The sequence below is a fragment of the Dermacentor albipictus genome, chromosome 1 (assembly GCF_038994185.2).
Source record: "Dermacentor albipictus isolate Rhodes 1998 colony chromosome 1, USDA_Dalb.pri_finalv2, whole genome shotgun sequence".
Taxonomy (NCBI): domain Eukaryota; kingdom Metazoa; phylum Arthropoda; class Arachnida; order Ixodida; family Ixodidae; genus Dermacentor; species Dermacentor albipictus.
The window spans coordinates 413,433,189-413,452,058 of NC_091821.1; the positions used below are offsets into that span (position 1 = coordinate 413,433,189).

The 18,870-nt window shown below is 43.6% G+C and overlaps 1 protein-coding gene across 6 annotated transcripts in view; it reads left to right on the top strand.

The window, feature by feature from the left end:
• The first annotated feature begins 1,565 nt into the window (after positions 1-1,565).
• Positions 1,566-18,870, top strand: part of LOC135913063 (rho GTPase-activating protein 23-like) — a 163,993-nt gene continuing 146,688 nt past the window's right edge. For 2 of the 6 annotated variants that reach the window (XM_065445728.2, XM_065445731.2), the window contains exon 1: positions 1,567-1,790. The gene's annotated coding sequence lies outside the window, so the exon portion shown is untranslated. Of the gene's footprint in view, positions 1,791-18,870 lie in introns of all 6 variants that reach the window. The other 4 variants (XM_065445725.2, XM_065445730.2, XM_065445732.2 and 1 more) reach the window with 3 other exon arrangements.

Below are 18,870 nucleotides of genomic sequence, written 5' to 3' on the forward strand. Positions count from 1 at the left end.
CTGTATATGCTCCCTGCGGGAGCATATACAGGAACACTACTTGGCACTGAGGAGATGGAATCGGATAAAATCGAATACAGCGCCTTCGCGTTTGCGTTTGGCCTCCGAGTCTCCGACATCGCCTGGCATGGTCTCGACCAACGTTGTCTCGACGGCCATGCTACATTTAGCGCCATTCAACCTACACTTTCATAAGTATCATCATCATCACTATTATCATATTTTATGTTCACTGCAGGATAAAGGCCTGTGATCTCCAATTGTCACTGTCCTGCGCGCCAACGAATTCCAGCTAGCGCCTGCGAATTTCTTAATTTCATCACTCCACATTCTGTCCTCATCGACTGCGCTTCCTTTCTCTTGGTACCCATTCTGTAACCCTGATGGTCCACCGCGGTTATCTAACCTACGCATGACATGACCTGCCCAGCTCCATTTCTTTGTCTCAATGTCAATTAGAATTCGGCTATACCCGTTTGCTCTCTGATACACACAGCTTTCTTCCTGTCTCTTAACGATACGCCTAACATACTTCGTTACACCGCTCTTCAATGCAACTTGTCTTCGAGCTTCTTTGTCAGTCTCCCAATTCCTGCCCCGTATGTCAGCATCGGTAGAATGCATTAATTGTACACCTTTCTTTTTAATAATAATGGCAAGCTTCCAGCCAGGATATGACAATGTCTGCAGAATGCGTTCCAACCCATTTTTTTTTTCTTCAGTAAGTTTCCTTCTCACGATCAGGGTCCCCTGTGAGTAATTGAGATAAACGTACTCCTTGTCAGACTCTAGAGGTTGACTGGCGATCTTGAACTCTTGTTAATTCCCTTGTTCGGCTATTGATCATTATCTTTGTCTTCTGCAAATTAATCTTTAACGCCACTCTTATACTCCCTCTGTTAAGGTCTCGTGATAAAGGATTTTGATCCCTGCGCAGGGATCGAGGCGCCTCCTAAAAATTTCGTTCAGTAACCCAACACGACGAATCCAAGCAGAGAACTGTTACATAACTACAAGACAACCAATTGTCTTGTTCGGCAGTAAAGTCATATCGTCAAGTTTCGCTATGGTTATATTTTGAACCAATAAGACAGGGCGTAGCTGCATTGTGTGCCAATCAGAGCTGACAGTATGGCGGAGCATAACAATCGTTCCAACTAAAACCTAAAGCCATTCCGTCCACGTGCATATAGAGCGGTTTTACTTCTAACCATGTTCTCCATGTCTTGACTGGTCTGCCTGCATGCTTGTTATGCGAAGCTTCCCTTCCGCACAGCCGGTCAGCACTTTGGTCAGTACTGTCATTGAGGTCTGTACACACGCTGTGCACTCCCGACTACTCTAAAAATGTTCCACACCGGCCGTGTTTTTCGATTTGAACTTGTGAAAAGTGACGGGAAGCGGCGCCACTGCCGCGTGCTCTACGCCGTCTACGCGTCCTGAAAGGCGTACTCTCCTCCTCTGTGCTCTCTTAAAAACCCGTGCCCTCTTCCACGACTAGGCGCTGCTCTAGGGAAGGCTGGCGCAGGCGGAAGGAAAGAGACGAAGCAAAAAGAAAGTACATAGGAGATCGTTCTCTCTTTTCTCACTCCTTCGACTACTCTCGCCTCCAGTGGCGCTAGGGTAAACATGGCGGACTTGTGCGATCGGGTTACTGCAGTTTGTAGATTTGTTGACCTTTAGGTTTTGTGGCCCCTGGGAACCGCGGATCCTCACCGCGCTCGATATGAAGGACCAACTTGGGATTACGCACACCAGCCATGCAGGCCACCGTGAGCCCTTTACCAAAGGTAAGCCTCGTCGACGGCGTTGAACGAACGAAAAGGGAGCAGTACCACTCCGTGGGGCTGGCTGACACATCGTGCGGACAAGCGCGATCAATAGGAGACCGTCTTTCGGTTTGTGGCCCCTGCGATGATACCCGACAACACCGCGTCCTGCCCGACGTTTCTCCGGCAACAGCCCTGTCGCGAGTACTCAGCCGACGTAGGAAACGTCTGCACGAAAACGGCGATCCGGGTCGTGCCCGTACTACGCGATGCGCCGCCGCAGCAGCTAGCCGTCCAAGCGGGTCAACGTGATCGAATGAAACGGCCGCCGCCGCAGTAGGTATGCGTCGCGCACTTAGAGACTGATTTCAACGTTTCGGTTTCATTGGCTCGCACTGCTACGGCTGCCGGGAGCCTTAATAAACTGGGTCGCGGCGATCTGGCTTGTGGTCGGCCCAGTGGCAGTGCGGAAAGAAAAGTACAGACCGCTCACTACCGGACGCCGCGCTCGAGCTCGTCAGTCGGTGTGGTAAAGGCGTACGCGCGACGCGGCGGACGCGTCGTCGTACCTAAAATTGTGCGCCTTTGAGTTGATTTATTTTCTTGTTTTTTTCGAACTCGTCTTCGGGACTATGCGTTCCCCACCCCACTTTTGTCGGGACTTTATGTCGTGGAGGGGAAACGCGGTACCTTCTCGCGCGGTCCGTGCCGTGTAGTTCGTGCACGCGTGGTTCCCACAGCGTGCGCCGCTGCTTGAGTCGCTGTTGGCTCGGAGAGGCTGTCTAGAGAGTTAAGAAAAAAAAAAAGTTTTCGAAAGTAGATCAATACGCTCGTGCGAGCGCGCTGCGCAGTGTCCCCCCACCACCCCACGTGAACGGCGGTGAGCGGGGCTCGTTTCTTCGTCGGCGCTCCCTTCCTCTGCGCCTTGTCAGGATGAGGGTCGCTGGGCTTGCAAAGGGGCACACAGGTTAACGGTATTTTCGTTTCCTTTTTTTTTTTCTTGTACCCCCTCCCCCCCCCCCCCCCCTCCTTTTCTTTTTCGGTGACGAGACTCGCTTTTGTGCCTTTTCGCCTTGAAGTTGGCGGCTGCCTGGCAAGAATGTTCCGCTGCGCTCCAGGGATCGTTTCGGACTGAACGACCTGCCGGCAATGCCAGCGAGCTTGTCCGAAACGACGTGCGGCGCAAATTTTTTTGAGGGACAGGCTCGAGTGAAGCGGCGAGGCCGCACTGTCTCGCTCGCGATGCGGCGGCACGAGTCTAAAATAAGTGGGGGACGGAGGCAGACGATGAAAATAGAAAGAAACACGAAAGCGCGACGCGGTTTTCGTTCTTGCAGCTTACCTGCTGCCAGCAGCGTTGTTGCTTTGCGTGTTCCCTTCCTGCTTTTCGAAGCGAGAGCAAGCGTAACCCGATAACCGCGTGGTTCGCGCGCCAGAGAATTCTTGTGCCACGGCGCCGCGTTTGTTTCTTGCTCTCCCGGTGGAAGCGCGCGCGCGCGCGTCCCGTCCCTAGGTTTTATTTGTCGCTGTTCTATTGGGCGTCGAACCCTAGAAGCGAAGCAGCGACAACAGTCGTAAAATATAGCAGCAGTCGGGGTCCTTTTCGTCCGCACGCTGGAATTCGCAGCGGCTGTTGCTGTTGCCCGGGTCGCGGCAAACTCGAGCGAACTATACAGCGACGCTGCCGGCAACTGGTTTAGGAATGCACTGAGGCAGAAGTGTGCGAGACAGCCCCCTCGCTTTGGTTGTGTACCGTGCGCGCCTAATTGCGCATTTTTTTTCTTCCTTATTTTGATTACCTTCCCTGCGGTACTACTCGTTGGGCGCTGTCGCTCGCAGAAGACCCTTTGGAATGCGTGATCTGCGACGTAGACACCAGACAACTGCACGCTGTCCCCTCTCCGGCAAACTACAATTCAACGTCCTTCCCCTCAAACGCATACGTTTTATTGAGCGTACGTTTCTCGTCTTTCCGTTGTGCTTTAATGGGAGTATTGGCCTGGAGTATGTTTCGGCAGCTTGCTGTGTATTTTTTTGTCTTATTTTCTTTTTCCCCTCATCTGTGCGCCGACGTCAATGATCACCGGGCATTTGATGTGAAGGAGAAGTGGGTTTATTCTGCTCTACCAGCTTCTTGTCGCATGCGTGGTCATGGGTATACGCTTCTCGTGCGCCAAAATCATGTGCCGAGCTTCTGTCATTCGAAAAAAACAAAAAAAATATGGACAAATAAAACATAACTTCGATAACATTTATGGGACACTGAGAGACAAAAATAAATTTAGATGTATTACTACATTACTCTTTTATAATACCAAAATTAAATAACCTCTCTTATCGTTGGAGCAGGCTTGATGAGCCAGAAAAGTCGCGAAGAGCGAAATGCTGGCGGTGACACCACCCTGAAGTTTCCGCGCCAGCTTCTGTGACGTCATGGGTTTTGAAAATGTCAGCTCGGGCCTAGTTAATCATTGATCGCTAATCGTGGGCTCTAATGTACTCTAAAAAAACCAAAGGCTGAGCAAGTACTTTAGTGAGCCACAACGTCTCAAAAGTGACCATTTACTTTGAAATCTGTAACGTCACCCTGGCCTACCGGCGCTGGGTTTTCTGCGCGAAATTCGAACAATTGAGGTTCGGCGTTCATTTTCTCTCAACCCGTTTACCGCGAAATTAACGAATGTAGAGTTTCGAAAGAATGCGGTGTCAGTCCAAGTGTTTCACTTTAGTCTCCACGTGCTCGATTGCTACATAAATGCTGAACCGATTTCACGTAATGTCCACGTCTGCTTGACCGTCGCTCATGTTCCTGACGATGCAAGACTCAAAGAGCCCTCAGTGAAAAAAAAAAAATTAACAAGAGCCCGTTAGCTAGCAGGAAGCGTGAGGCCACAATGGAGTATAGTTACTGACGGAGGCACAACGCATGCAATGCTCTCCCTCGTTTCTTGACGCAGTTTCGGGAGCGAATTTAGCGCCGTTTCTCCGAATAAAGCCCGATGTGATTGTTCAGCAGTAGGCGCCTTTTGTGTGTGTGTGTAGTAGCGCACGTTTGCGTCATCAGTGGGGGATGACAGCGCTCTGCAACCTTGGCCGCGTTCGCTAATGTCTCGCCTTAAATAACGCGCTCACGAACGGTTATGGTTCGAAAAGAGCCCTAGAATGGATACACGCTAATGCGTTTCGGGTTGCCGGAGCACGGGCCACTCGGCTGCACGGCGGGTGGCTTCTCATGGTCAATGGCCTGACGGGCTGTGCGGTGCGGTAATGACTCTCGCGCGAGCTCATAATGTGACGGACAAGCGGCTGCAATGCTCGTTGTACCTCGTGGCGCTCAATATATAGCATAAACAATGGCACACATTTCGTTTAACTGACCCCCTCCGCTGCTTTGTTGTGTGTTGTTATTCGTAAATTGCTATAGGTACCTCAAAGTTACGGGTAAAACTGTTATATTTCTCTGATTAGTCGGTTGTGCATTTCGATTTCTCGTGCAAACGAAGTCTACGTCTCTTCGAGTGATCCAGTTCAAGGGCTAGAGTCGGGCCACTTGCTGCAGGTGATGTTGAAAAAAAATACCTAACACCCGTTATGAAGGTACAAGGCCTCTCTACACGTCAGAAAACACACACACACACACACACACACACACACACACACACACACACACACACACACACACACACACGCGCGCGCACACACACACTCTCACATTGGCAAGTGTCAAAGCTCCCTAAACGATTTGCTGTGCTCGTTTGCTGTAATAATTTTCTAAGAAACTAGTTTCGGTTTCTGTACCCGCGAGGTTGAGTCATGACGTCATGAAATACTGGCTAGCTCCGTATAGTGCATTCGCTGCCCACAAGGGAGCGCATTTGTCCTTTCCCTATCTACTTTTTTTTTCTTTTTTTAGCAACGTCATCATATCTAGCGTTATTGCTACACCTATAGCGCCAACCAATTTTGCTAGCTGTGTGTCCTGACGGCGCCATGATGTCGATGACACCAGATCCGGCATTTCGAGATCCGAAGTTTGGTATCAAATTTAGTATTAAAAAAAGAAAAAAAAACTCGTGTTTCCCAATCTTCGTACTTTGCCAGTTGTCTCCCGTTTACGTGCGAGAATATTGTTGTGCAGTTTTTATACAATTCCGAAAATGTGTCTACGCGCCTTTAGAAAGGGCGAATAAAGATTGGTGTTAAGCTGCGTTATGAAAACTACACTTCTGCAATAGATAAGCGAGCACTCTTTAAAGGGTGATATTGGTCAGCCTCAAAAGACCGCGAAAACGAAAAACCAGTGGCGACGCCACCCCGAACTTCGGGAACCAACTCGTCGTGACGTCATGGATTTTGACGGCGACTACTCGGGTCGAGTTCAGTCTTAGTATGACATACCGTCGCTCAGGTATCGCGCGTATTAATAATAATAATAATAATAATAATAATAATAATAATAATAATAATAATAATAATAATAAAGCTTGGCCTTGATTGACTCCATTGTTAACCATTTTCCTCCAAAATAATGGAAATGGGATTTCGGAAGCATCACCCTAAACTGATTTGCTCTTCTGGTGTCCCTTGTTTAAAGGGACACTGCATGAAAATAATAATCCGGGATAGATGATTGGAGTATTTGTTTCAAAGTCTATCATCGTTTCCTGCGTTGCAAGCCGCGTACGACGTTGTTGCGTATAAAATTTCCGCCGAAGTTCTCGCGGTTGTTTTTCAATTTGAATTGCCCGCGCCGAAACGGCGGAGGAGAAGTGATACTCGCGTGGCCTCCCTCTCTGCCGCTTTCTGTGAATCAGCCAGTGCTGTCGTCACACGAGATGTGCCTTTGATTTAAACGGGTGGCCCCGCTTCCATTTTCTCTCATTTTATCGCTTACGGAAGCTCCGTTCTCGCCAGGAACGACGAATTCGTTATTACGGAAGCCTATATACTCTTTCCAATATAGTTTGACTTAGTATTTTCCTTTAGTGTCCTCTTGCTGATTCCACGTGCGTATCTCAGTGGTCCCAAGCCGACAGCGCGCGCTGGAAGACGTTACTCCGTGAAACGTACAATCAACCACAGAATTTTGCGCACCACGTGATCTGAGAAAAAAAGCTGAATATCTCCGTAGCCTCGCAACGCAGCCTGATGTTCGCATTTCCGGCCTCTACTAGCGTATTGTACGTATAGACTGGGCTGTGGTACTATGTGATGGACACACCAGCTACACAGTGGAAGACCAGGACATTGCTGGATTCCGCCATATTTGCGTGTCTGAGCTTGTCAGAGAAAATGCGAACCCTAATGGAAACGAATCGGGGAAGGCATTCGTCCTGGTCCGAGATTCGAACCAGGAACGAGCTCCTTTCCGGGGCGATTGCTCTACCATTTGAGCTAACCAGGAGTCTGCCAGATCTCAGAGCGAGGGCGGATTAATCGACAACTCGATACACTTCCGCAGAACTTATCTGCTACATTCAGCGTCCCATTGCTTCGAAACTGCGCTGCCGTATTCTTTCCGTTAAATTTCTATTTACAAATCTCTGATCTGGCTGTGTCCCGCCTGTGTTTTTTCTGGAACGTACCTGAATCTATCGATATATATATATTTGTTTCTATCTTGCCACCGATCTTCAAGATCATGAAAACTTTCAGAAATCTTGGGCTACGTTGGCACAGGACTTCAACCCCAGGGACGCCTGTATTGCAGTTCACAATTTTATTAGCGACACAAAACGGCTACCTCGCTAAATTTCCAAAATTGTCTATCGCTTTTATTTTCAGTTCATTTATTTGTTTTAAATTATTTTATCGAAAAATTCATCCTAGCTTTCTCATCTCTGCATTTTTTAAATATCTCAGTCATACTCTACAACTCTAAAGACTTAATTTGATTTTAATTAAATAAAACACGCACTCGCACGCCGCCTGCTCCTTGGTCAATAGAGAATTGTTAGAATAGGGGCCCCGAACGTTTTGGGGCCCCAAAGAAATAGCGTCGAAGCCACTGGGCATGTGCGAGACGCAAACTGCGTTTGGGTTTTGCGTTGGGAACGCTATTTCACCGATTTAGCGGGAGCCCAAATAGCGGCCCCAAAAGCTTTGCGTTAGCAAACATGGCGGCACCCATCGAAGCGACGGCTCTAGCGTAGCACCAAAGTGCGTTCGATTCGTGGTAACGCGTTAAGTTCGCAAGCTAGAAGTGGCTGTGGTTATCGCTTTCTCTCAACTAGCACGTGTTATGCAGATTGATTCATTAGACGCCGCCGATTCCGAATTCGATTGTGGATTTTATGGATCGTAGGCATAACACGGCTAAGCTTGGCTGATGAAGGAGGCGCGTAAAGTTGGTTTGCTCAAAACTAAGCGCAACTAATTGTTTGATGCTTACAGAATAACCTTCAAATTGTAATTAAGCGAATACACGCAAGCCAAAATTACTATTCCTATCATAAAATAGAATATCTTATTTAACTATTTCTAATAGCTTTTGTTTGACGCCGTAGTGGCGCTGTCAGCGCAAGACGCTATCCTCAAACGCAAAACCATATTCTAAAACTCTTCAGTCGTGGGTGCCCCAATGCCAACACCCGCAACCCTTACAAAAAAAAACTGTTGAAAGGTTATTGAAATATCATTGGTCAACGTCAACAAATGACCTTGAAAGATCATTGGCGAATTGTTGAAACATCATTGAGGAAATTGTTGACAAGTGTTGATAATTGGCCCGCGACATTTTGTCGAAACATCATTGTGGCCTCTCAATTTGAAAGATCGTTGGCATATCGTTGAAACTATGGTGTATTTCACTCTTGAAATCCCATTGAAGCAGTGTTGAAGATGTGTTGTTTGTCAATGTTGAAAGCCTATTGAGGTATTGTTGAAATGTGTAGTTTGTCAATGTTGAAAGCCCATTGAAGCATTGTTGAAGCTCAAAATTGAAAGCCCATTGAGGTATTGTTGAAATGTGTTGTTTGTCAATGTTGACAGCCCATTGAAGCATTGTTGCAAATGTGTTGAGCCTCAAAATTGAAAGCCCATTGAGGTATTGTTGAAATGTGTTGTTTGTCAATGTTGACAGCCCATTGAAGCATTGTTGCAGATGTGTTGAGCCTCAAAATTGAAAGCCCATGGAGGTATTGTTGAAATGTGTAGTTCGTCAATATTGAAAGCCCATGGAAGCATTGTTGCAGATCTGTTGAACATCAACACAAATTACGTTGAAAGCCCTTTATGCCCCACTGGGTATTCAGCAGTTTAAACCTGCACTTACCTTAAAATACTGCTGAGCTATGTTGCATATAATTACCTTTGATGTCACGGTGGCATGTCTGCTGTGAGAGGATAAGGATAAAATTTAAATACAGGCATTTTGTACCGCAGACCTCTGTCACCCTGGGCTCAAAAGCATGCTCCTAGATTGCCTGTAATAAACCATATTGTAAAACTGCTAGCAGTACTGTTATGCCACTTTTTTCAATTGTCAGAGTGAATGGCCCTCCGAAAAATCAAGAGTGCTGAACTGATGCAGACAAAAACCATTTTTCTAGGTGAACTGTTTATTTGTAACCAAACATCTCTGTAAATGTACAACCCTTTGTAGTTTCAGATCAGAAACTTCTTAAAAACTATCGCACAGCACAAACTTCCTGCAGCTTGACACCATAACAAAATTGAATACTGAAGATGTAGTCAGTGTGGCTCTCAAGTAAAACATTTCCCAAAAGAAATAAATTTTAAAAAATAAATGCCTAAACAAATAAATGCACAAGCAGACTGACATGACTGTAAATAAGAACACTCAAAAAAGGTACTTGCTTTCTCTATTAGGTAGCCGGTGGTACTATAACCATGGCACAATTTGCTTGTGCCCACAGCACTCAACTGAGACCTGATATGCAGGGTGGTTTCATGGAACTTATTGAAGACTGACTGTTGCAGCTAACATAATACTAGATACAGAGTGCCAAACATTACTTGCATGAGAAACAAGACACCATAGTCAGCTGATTAACAAAAACTCAGTTCCTAATAAAGTTTTTACTAATTGTAGCCGGTAATTTTACAAGGTGTATGCACTTAGAATGAATTTCCAGAATGACACTAGAAACGAGACACATGCCATCAAACTGGCTGTAGAAATGCACTGCTATGCATCGAAGTACAAAAGTAACCGGAATGCCCTTGTACTTCTCTCACATTTATGGAAAAATATCGAAACTGGTGTCATCCTGGAAATTAATTTCAAGTGAATGTCTTGCAAACTCACTGGCTACAATTTGCAAACTGAAATATGTGCTGTGATGTTATAAGTGAATTAATAAATTTATGACAATCAGTTTAATGTTTCCATTTCTTGTGCTAGTAATGTCCACCTCTGAATAATCCAGCTCAAGAACAAGAATTATGCTACCTGGCAGACAACTTAAATATCTGTAAAACTGAAAAAGGATCACTGTACAATCCTTATTTGTTGGTTGAATGGTGTGTGCCAATTTCAGTAAACCTTACATACTTTTGAAACATGGCAATCACAATAAGTGATGCCTATGGGAGCAGTTTATTATGCCGCATTGCTGTTGCATGATCCAGTTGTGTTTTCTGCCATGATAACGTTGCTGCGCAGGTAATTCCATATCAAGCGACTTATTCATATTGACTGCTTCAGATTTTCATATGAAACAAAGACAGCTATTAGTGATGTGCTGGAATACAGCAAAGTTACTCCTTGTGCGAGTTCCATTTCAATTTTATTCGCTGCCACAAAAAATAACGAAAGAATTCAGAAGATATGGTTTTATGCAAACATGAAAGGCACATCATTGCCATTACTGGAGATGTTTTGTTGCATATTAAATTTAAGCCGACTTATACCTATTAATTTTACTCATGTATTTTAGATAGCAATAAACCATTTTTACAAAGTTATGTAAAATGCCGTTCTTACTGAACTCTGGAAATGGCACAGATGCACTTGCAGGTATGCAATTCCATGCCGAATCGACAAGCATTTTTTTCACACCGCACATAAATCTGAAACATTGCCATATGTTTACTAGAGTTCAAAGCTTGTTACCCACTTTTATTTATTTCTGCCAGATATTTTGTAGCATTTTAGGTGACAGTTTAGTTTTCCTGTTCAGCTGAGCTAGAGGCATCAAATGTCCTCTAGCTTTTCAGTTTTTTTTTCAAATGCTTCAAATACTTTTTTTTCAAATGCACATTGTATTGATCGAGGCCTTCAAATGGTGTGCGTGGAAATATGGTGAAGTGATGCAACTGCCAAAATAGCCAATTTTTCAAATATTTGCATACTTCAATTGCTTTTGGCACCGGCAAAAATGAGTCAAATTGCAATCCGTTAGTTTTTTTTTCGTAAGAAAAAATTCACAGGACAGAAATTAAATACAGAATGGTAGCCCAAGTGACATAGTATAGCAGAAAAATATATGAAGCTCTGAAGGTTCAGCTGATCGCCTGTAAAAAAAAAAATTCTAATCTTTTGCAAGAAGCTTCATGTTCAAGGAAAAAACAGCCTTCGTAGTTGGCGAAAAAATGTGATACATTATTGGATAGCTCTACATGTCTGCTATGCATGTGTGAAGTTAAAAAAGTCATTTTGAAAAGCGAGAAATTCCTTTTTGAAATTTTGTCAACACCGACTTTTCTCTGATGTGCGCACAGCTTGCTGGCCGGGAATGCAGACGACAAAGCTGGCTTCGTATGCAGAGATGACAGATAAGCGGTGTTAGGGTCTGCATTTTATTGCTAAGGGACACATGCTCTAATGCAACGAGGCTTGTGTTTGGTGTGGGCCAGGTAAACCATACAGCCATTGCACATAAAATATCAATACAAGGTCTGTTAGAAGAGTATCCGACCTTTGGCTGAAGAAAAAAAACTGGCATAACTGAAGTGTTGGAAACCTAATCACCCTCAATGTAGTCTCCTTGGGAATCCAGCCACTTCTCCCAGCGGTGCTGCCGTTGTTAGAAGCATTCCGAGAAGGCTTCTTTCCAAATGGACTTTAGCTCAGCTGTCGTTGCAGCCATAATGTCTTCTCTTGTCTGAAATCGTGCTTGTTTCAATGGCCCCTTGATTTTGGGAAACTGCCAGAAGTTGCAGGCCGCCATATCAGGAGAGCAAGGAGCCTGTCGAACTACAGGAGTCTGGTTTTTCGCCAAAAAAGTCTGAATCAAGTGCGAGAAAAACATTGTCTTGAAGGATGTGCCAATTTCCTGTTGACAACTTCGGTATCTTGCTCCATACAGCATCACATAGGCCATGGAGGACATCCCTGTAGTAGTCTTTAGTGATTGTTTGACCCTGTGGTGTGTATCCGTGGTGTACCACACTGCGGGAGTCAAAGGAAGCAGTCAGCAACACTTTGACGTTGCTGCGCACTTAGCAGTCTTTGGTTGGTGACGTGGAATGCTTCCACTGTAACGACTGGGATTTGGTTTCCAGGTCGTAAACATACACCCAAGACTTGTCACAAGTGATTATGGTGTTCATGAAGTTGGGGTCACTGTTTGTGGAATCCAGCATGGCTGCGAGACTTCAACACAAAGTTGCTTTTGCTCCACCATGAGCAGCTTGTGAACGAATTTTGGCGCAACTCTCTTCATGGCCAAATCTTCGGTGATAATGGAATGTGGATAAAATGTGCTGATGCCCACCTCTTCCGCAATTTCTTGGATAGTTACACGACGGTCCCGCATCACCACGGGGTTCACTTCGGCAATGACCTGGTCATTTCGGCATGTTGATGGCCGACTGGAGCGTGGCTCGCTCTCCACCGATGTGTGGCCGTCTTTAAACTGGTTGTACCACTCCATAATCTGTGTGCTGCTCATAGCACAGTCACCGAAAGCACTCTGAATCTTCCAGATGGTTTCCACTTGGCTGTCGCCCAGTTTCTGTCAAAATTTGATGCAGTAGCACTGCTCCAGTCGCTCTGCCATTTTCCTTGCGATAAAAAACCGACGAGCGCACCGTACTACCTCATTCAAACGCTGCGTCCCAGCAATTCACGCTATTGGCAGGTGGGAAAAAATTCATGCATGCGCACAAAGGTTCAAGGGCGGCTGATGAAAACGCGCTTGTTTCATATTCATCAGGTGTTCGCAAAAAAAGGTCGAATACTTTTCTAACAGACCTCGTACGTAATAAATATGTGAGGGAATCCTGCAGTGCTAAAAGATATGTTTCATGCAGTTTAGAAAAAGAAATATCAGCTATTATGTAGACAATAAATCTATAAAGAGCACTGATATTGTTCATACAAAGCATCCTAAAGGGCATGTCGCATTGCAATGCAACATAGAGGGAGCAGGACACTTTGTGCCCTGCTCCCTGAAGCCCAATGATGATGCAAGTAGAAAACACCTTCATAATTAAGACTGAAAACCTACATGAGTATGAACAAATTCTTGTGGTGTTGTTTGCTACCACTGTTTCAGAGCTGGAACATGCTCATCTATAAAAGTCATATGTGCCATGTTCAGTCTGATGTGGTCAGACACCATTGGCGACCACTTTTTGCGTTCATGTTAAAAAAATACGAGCTGAGACTGCAGCAGCAGCGCTTGACGTCACCTGCCTTCGTAATGATAAAAAAGACAAGTCAGTTTGTTGAGTAGTTCTTGTGGCTAATATATTAACAACCTTTCCTTGCTAGATGACATGGCTTCATATATTTATGCTATATTTATGCTGTATGTGTGATCCTCAAAGGAACATTATAAAAAATACCTTATCGCACTTAAAGAATAATCACTTTTTGTTTCATGTCACATGCATAGCAGACATGTACGGCTGTGTAATGATGGGTGACATACTTTTGTGCCAACCACCAAAGCTAATTTTTTACCTTCAACACGAAGCTTGCAAAAAATTTCAACGTTACAGTTTTTTTAGCTGATAAACTGAACCTCCAAGGCTTGAAATATTTTGCTGCTATCCCAAGTCAAGCAGTCTGATTTTATATTCATTTTGTGCCTTCTGTATTTCCCTACGTTAGAAGAAAATTCAAACTGCAAATTTTGGCAGTCACACCACTTCAGTCTCTTGACATGAACACCACCTGAATATCTGGATCATACAATTTCCCTTTCAGAAGAAACGTGTATCAGTGGCTTCTAGCTTAGCTGGGCAAGAACAATAAATTTTTGCCAAAATTCAAAAAAATTTTTGTGAAGGAAAATAAATGGGGAGCAAGAGTTCGGAGCTTCAACTATATCTGTGATGGCCAAAAAAACGCTGGTTGGTTGCCCTGGAATTACTTAAGAGTATGTATGAAAGCAAATTTTCTCAAAAATTTTCTCGTTGTACCTACTCAAAATCAAGCAAACTTGAAATGGTTTGCCATAATGGAACAGTTCTTGAGAAAATTGTTGGGTGGTTTGGCATGAAATGACTTAAGCTACTTAAAAAATACATTAATAAGGAAACACTATCCTTACTGGAACCATATCAAAAACTAACATAAAAATGTAGTGAACTACAACAAAGCACAGCACTTGTATTCTGGATTGAGCAATCCAATGTGGGCTTCTCAGGAGACTAGCATAATTAACATAAATAAAATTAACATAAAAATGTCAAGGCATAGGAAGGCACAACATTTGTATGCTCATTTGAGAAATCCAAATTGGGCCCTTCAGGAGACTAACATAAAACATAAAAATGTCGAGTTACAAAAGCACAACACTTGTGTTTTGGTTTGAGCTGTCCAACTTGGGCTCTTCAGAGGTGAAGGGGCAGGGGCAGTTGCTTCAGGGGCAGGGTCCCATGCGAGAAGCGAGGCCAGAGTTCTTTACATAGGGCATGTTGGTACCAGGAAATTTGCGACACGTGAAGCCTGCAAAAACAAGCCAGAATAAGTTTTAAAAAGCAACTTCCACATGCAAAAGAATGGCATGCAATATGCCCTTGTTACAATGAAATTGATTTATGTATTTGTGTTGCTTTATTCCAATTTTCCATGGGTACAGCTTTACAGCATGACCATTTAAATTTATTTAGTGTGGCACAGGACTCCACTAAGTGTCAAATGCAGGAAAGGGCAAAGAGGAACAAAACACTGTAGCAATATAACTTTATGAATATCTTCAATGTCAAAGATGTGAACTTTGCTTGCTGATAAACAAAATGGCGAAAAAAATTCATGTCGTTCATAAATAAACCTGAACTGACAACTAAAATTATTTCTTGTAAGTTTCATAATTAAAATGTGCAGCACTTCACTGTGCTTTTCCATGCTCCAAATACAATAGTGTCATGTCACTATAATTGAGTGTAGCTTCATTTGATGTTAGGTTTCCTGAGTTCACATGCAATCAGAACGTACTTCTCGCCTTACAATGACTTAGGACTTTCCACATTAAAGAAGACACTGCTTACAGCGAAGTATGTTTTCTTCCTCAACGACTGAATTACTGTTATAATGAGGATTCCGTGTAGTTGTGCGCCAAACTGCTTAGCATGACACTTGCAGAATGTCACAGATACGAAGAAATGCTGTCTTTTAAGAGCCATATGCCATAGGACTGACTTCTTTAACCCTTTTAGGGTTCACTGCCATACATCTGTCACTGTGATGGAACGTTCTGAAAAAATTTGCCTTTTCAGAACAAAGTGTTGCCTAGCCTCCCACTGGAGGTGCTGCAACCTTCTGAGACTTCTAGAAAATATTCTTATAGTGCTGTCGCTCCTTGGGTTTCTCCCAAACTGATTTTTCACTTAGCTTCTTGGTGTCTGTCATTGCACTAATTTGGGAGTGCTGCCACAAGTTTCCGTAAGTTTCATTACAGAAAAAATTATGCTGCTTTATCCTGCATAAAACAATAAAACATGTAAAACTGCAAATACTGAAATGGTATTGCCACTTTATTGTTATTTTAAAAAATTATTTACCAGTTTATTTTCTCGGAAAGTCGCCCTGAAGAACTTAAATCTGCAATAACAATATTAAGGATACGCGAAAAGTGATTTTTGAGACTGAACCGAATAATGCCAGAAGCAAATCAAATATTGGATAGCTTCTGAATAATGAACAGCTGATATCACAATTAATGTAAGATGAGGTTCACATACTAGTATTCTTAAAGTTAGCAAGTTTCTGTCATTGTTATGTTATGAAGAGCTGTTTATTAAAGGCACAAATGGAGCAGCAAAAAGTTTCTTCACATGCACAGGACTCTTCAGTAAGCATGAATGATTGCTGTACAGCCTCTAAAGTACAGCTACTTTAGTAACGTAGCCTGGTCTGCTATTCTTACAAGTTCTTACGTTTTACGTCTATACTATGTTATTGGAGGTGAAAATTTACCGTACTTTGGCTCAAATCTCATGTTTTATTGGTGTTTCGAAATATTAGAATAATACTCACATTTACAAATAGTGACCATTCAAAGACTAAATTGAATAGGACACTATTCAAGTCGAAAGTTTTGAGTATGTGCACACTACAAAAGATATATAACTCCTAAATTAGAGGCATATTTCTCCCCAAAATGTGATCCTCAACGGGCTAAACAAGAGCGACAGAAAAGCCCATTCATCTTTTTGATAAATTTAAGCCCATAATCTACTTGGCAATGGTTCATAACCATGTTAACAGGTAGGTGAAGTAAGGAAGCAGGAAACAATTCTAACAATTTCAGAATGGGAGTAGTGGACATGTCCGATGGTCTGTAAGAAGCTTTATACATTAGGCCCCAAGAGCCTATTCTCCATTTATTGAAGTATATGAGGAAAAGCCACATAAATATTTTTTTCTTATCTTAGAATACAAAGTGATACAGTGCATGTTAATAAATACGAGTCATAGGTTAGGTGCTTAGAATAAGTAAGCATCCACTAAACATAGTACTGTTGACTGTGAAGCTGGCAACTCGGTCCCTGTTGTTTCTTTGATTGAAACTACCAAAAGAAACTTGCCACAACACTCAGGTTCCCTCCGCTGAAAGGTTGCTGTCTCGGATCACATGGACCTGCTTCAAGATAGGAGCAACTTTGATTTGATGTGGTCTGTTAAAATTGGTGAAACTACTGTTTCACATCTCAGAACATGGAGCGCTGTTTTGTTTTGATTTCTGCAATTTGGTGAACGTGCTCCTGCTCGAGCTGAGCAGTAACCACACTTGAGCATAGCTTCTCCGCAATTCGTGTATTAACACTTTCAGGCTACTTAACCATGTCCTCCATGCCAACAGATTTGGAGCGTGCTTCACAGACAACTATTCCTTGCAATGACAGCCAAGTAGCACTGCTAATGCACAAATGCAGCTCATTTTATTTGGTGGAGATGCTAAAAACTTTCGGCAGTGAAGGCAGCTTTTAAATTTGGAAGCATTTGAGTATGGCGGCATTAGGCACTCAAGATCATATGAACAGTCATTCCAAATGGTAGGCTATTGTAGCACACAACTGCACACACAGGCTACATGAAAGTCATTTGTTATGCCAATGGCAAGTTCATAAATTTAGAAAAGAAATGTGAATGTAAAAATGCAACCGGAAAGGGTGTATGGTACTTGCCTATAACAGCACTGACCCTGATGGGGTCAAGAGCCTCTGTTGCCCCTTGGTGTTATTTCCAAAGCCCAAATGGCCCATGAGCTCCTCCTCTGTGAACACATGGTGAAGCAAGGCCCTTGCAAACTTTCCTGGTCCACCATGGCAGGCCATGGTAAGCTGAGCCAGGATAACCTTCTCAATGTGCACTCTTACAGCGTATGTGAACCTGCATGTTTAAGTAAATGTTAGCAAAACAGTTTTAAGCCTTTCAAGTACATTCACACAACAGCCCTACTGCAAATCAATTACAAAAGTACTTGTTGCAAATCTAAAATGCTAAACTTGACTTCTTACAAGCTTCTGATGCTGTCTGGATGCCCCATGTTTCAGAAAAACAATCCAGCACAAACAAGAAAAATAAACCAACGTATCCAAACATCTAGTACTTGAAAAAGGGGAGCACCAGCGAAACACAAATGACACGCACACAAGGAAACGGCATTAGACATGGACGGACATTGGGACGGACCAGCGTTCGTCCCTGTCTAACGCCTTTTCCATGTGTGCGCGTCCTTTGTTTTGCTGGTACCCCCCTTTTTCAAGTTCATCATGCACCAACTGGCCCAAGAGCTTGCGCTAATGCACATCTAGTACTATTTATTGTGATTACCATGCTTGGGATACTTCATATTTTCAGGTGTTTGTCTCGATTGTCCCATCCATTTGTGTGAATATGTAGCCATGGTCTAATGGGGAGATTGGGCTGCTATGTTGAGGGAAGAGTTCAATACCAACCGTTGGAACAGGCTTGGGTGACTGGGTATGTGACCCTGGGCATATGCCACTTTTGAATGAATCTCTTTCACGCTATCTTGAGCATATGCTGCTGCTTGTGTTGGCAAGCAGCATTAGGAGCTCGAAGTGGGACATGATTGTCGATCATTACTAAGATTACCACTACACATCACGTTCGCTTGCTGTGCTCCAGAAGTAATGCGAGATTCCACTCCACTGTATGAAATGTACATAAGCCGCAAGGACAGTAAATTAAATCTCAATAAAATTAATCTACTCGCAACGCACAGGCTGCACAAGATCACGGAGTGAACTCAGAAGTTTGTGGACAGTCAGTTGATGTCCATGTCAAGGACCTCTAGGGAGACTCGGTCATTTCCTCGATGTGCATCATCGTGCCGTCACACATTGTATTACAATTCTGTCTCGTACCACTAATAGTCATCACGTATCACAGAATTCAAAATATAAATAGACACTTATATCTACTGCTTATTTAATCTTTACGGAAAATACTTTGAGCATGAGTTTTTGCAGAGATCATGAATTCTACCGCTTAAAGGAGCACTAAAGTAAAATTAAATTAATTAAATTTTGGCGTTTTAAGTGCCAAAACGACAATCTGATGTTTAAGCTTGTTTCACATGCAAGCGATTCAGCGAATGGAGCGAACAGCGACGCGGCGCTGCAAAGCTTATCGCAAAGTTTCGTTTCATATGCATTGCCGCCGCGCATTTTCCGCTGCTGCGAATAGCAATGTTGCTGGCATAAAACACAGGACTTT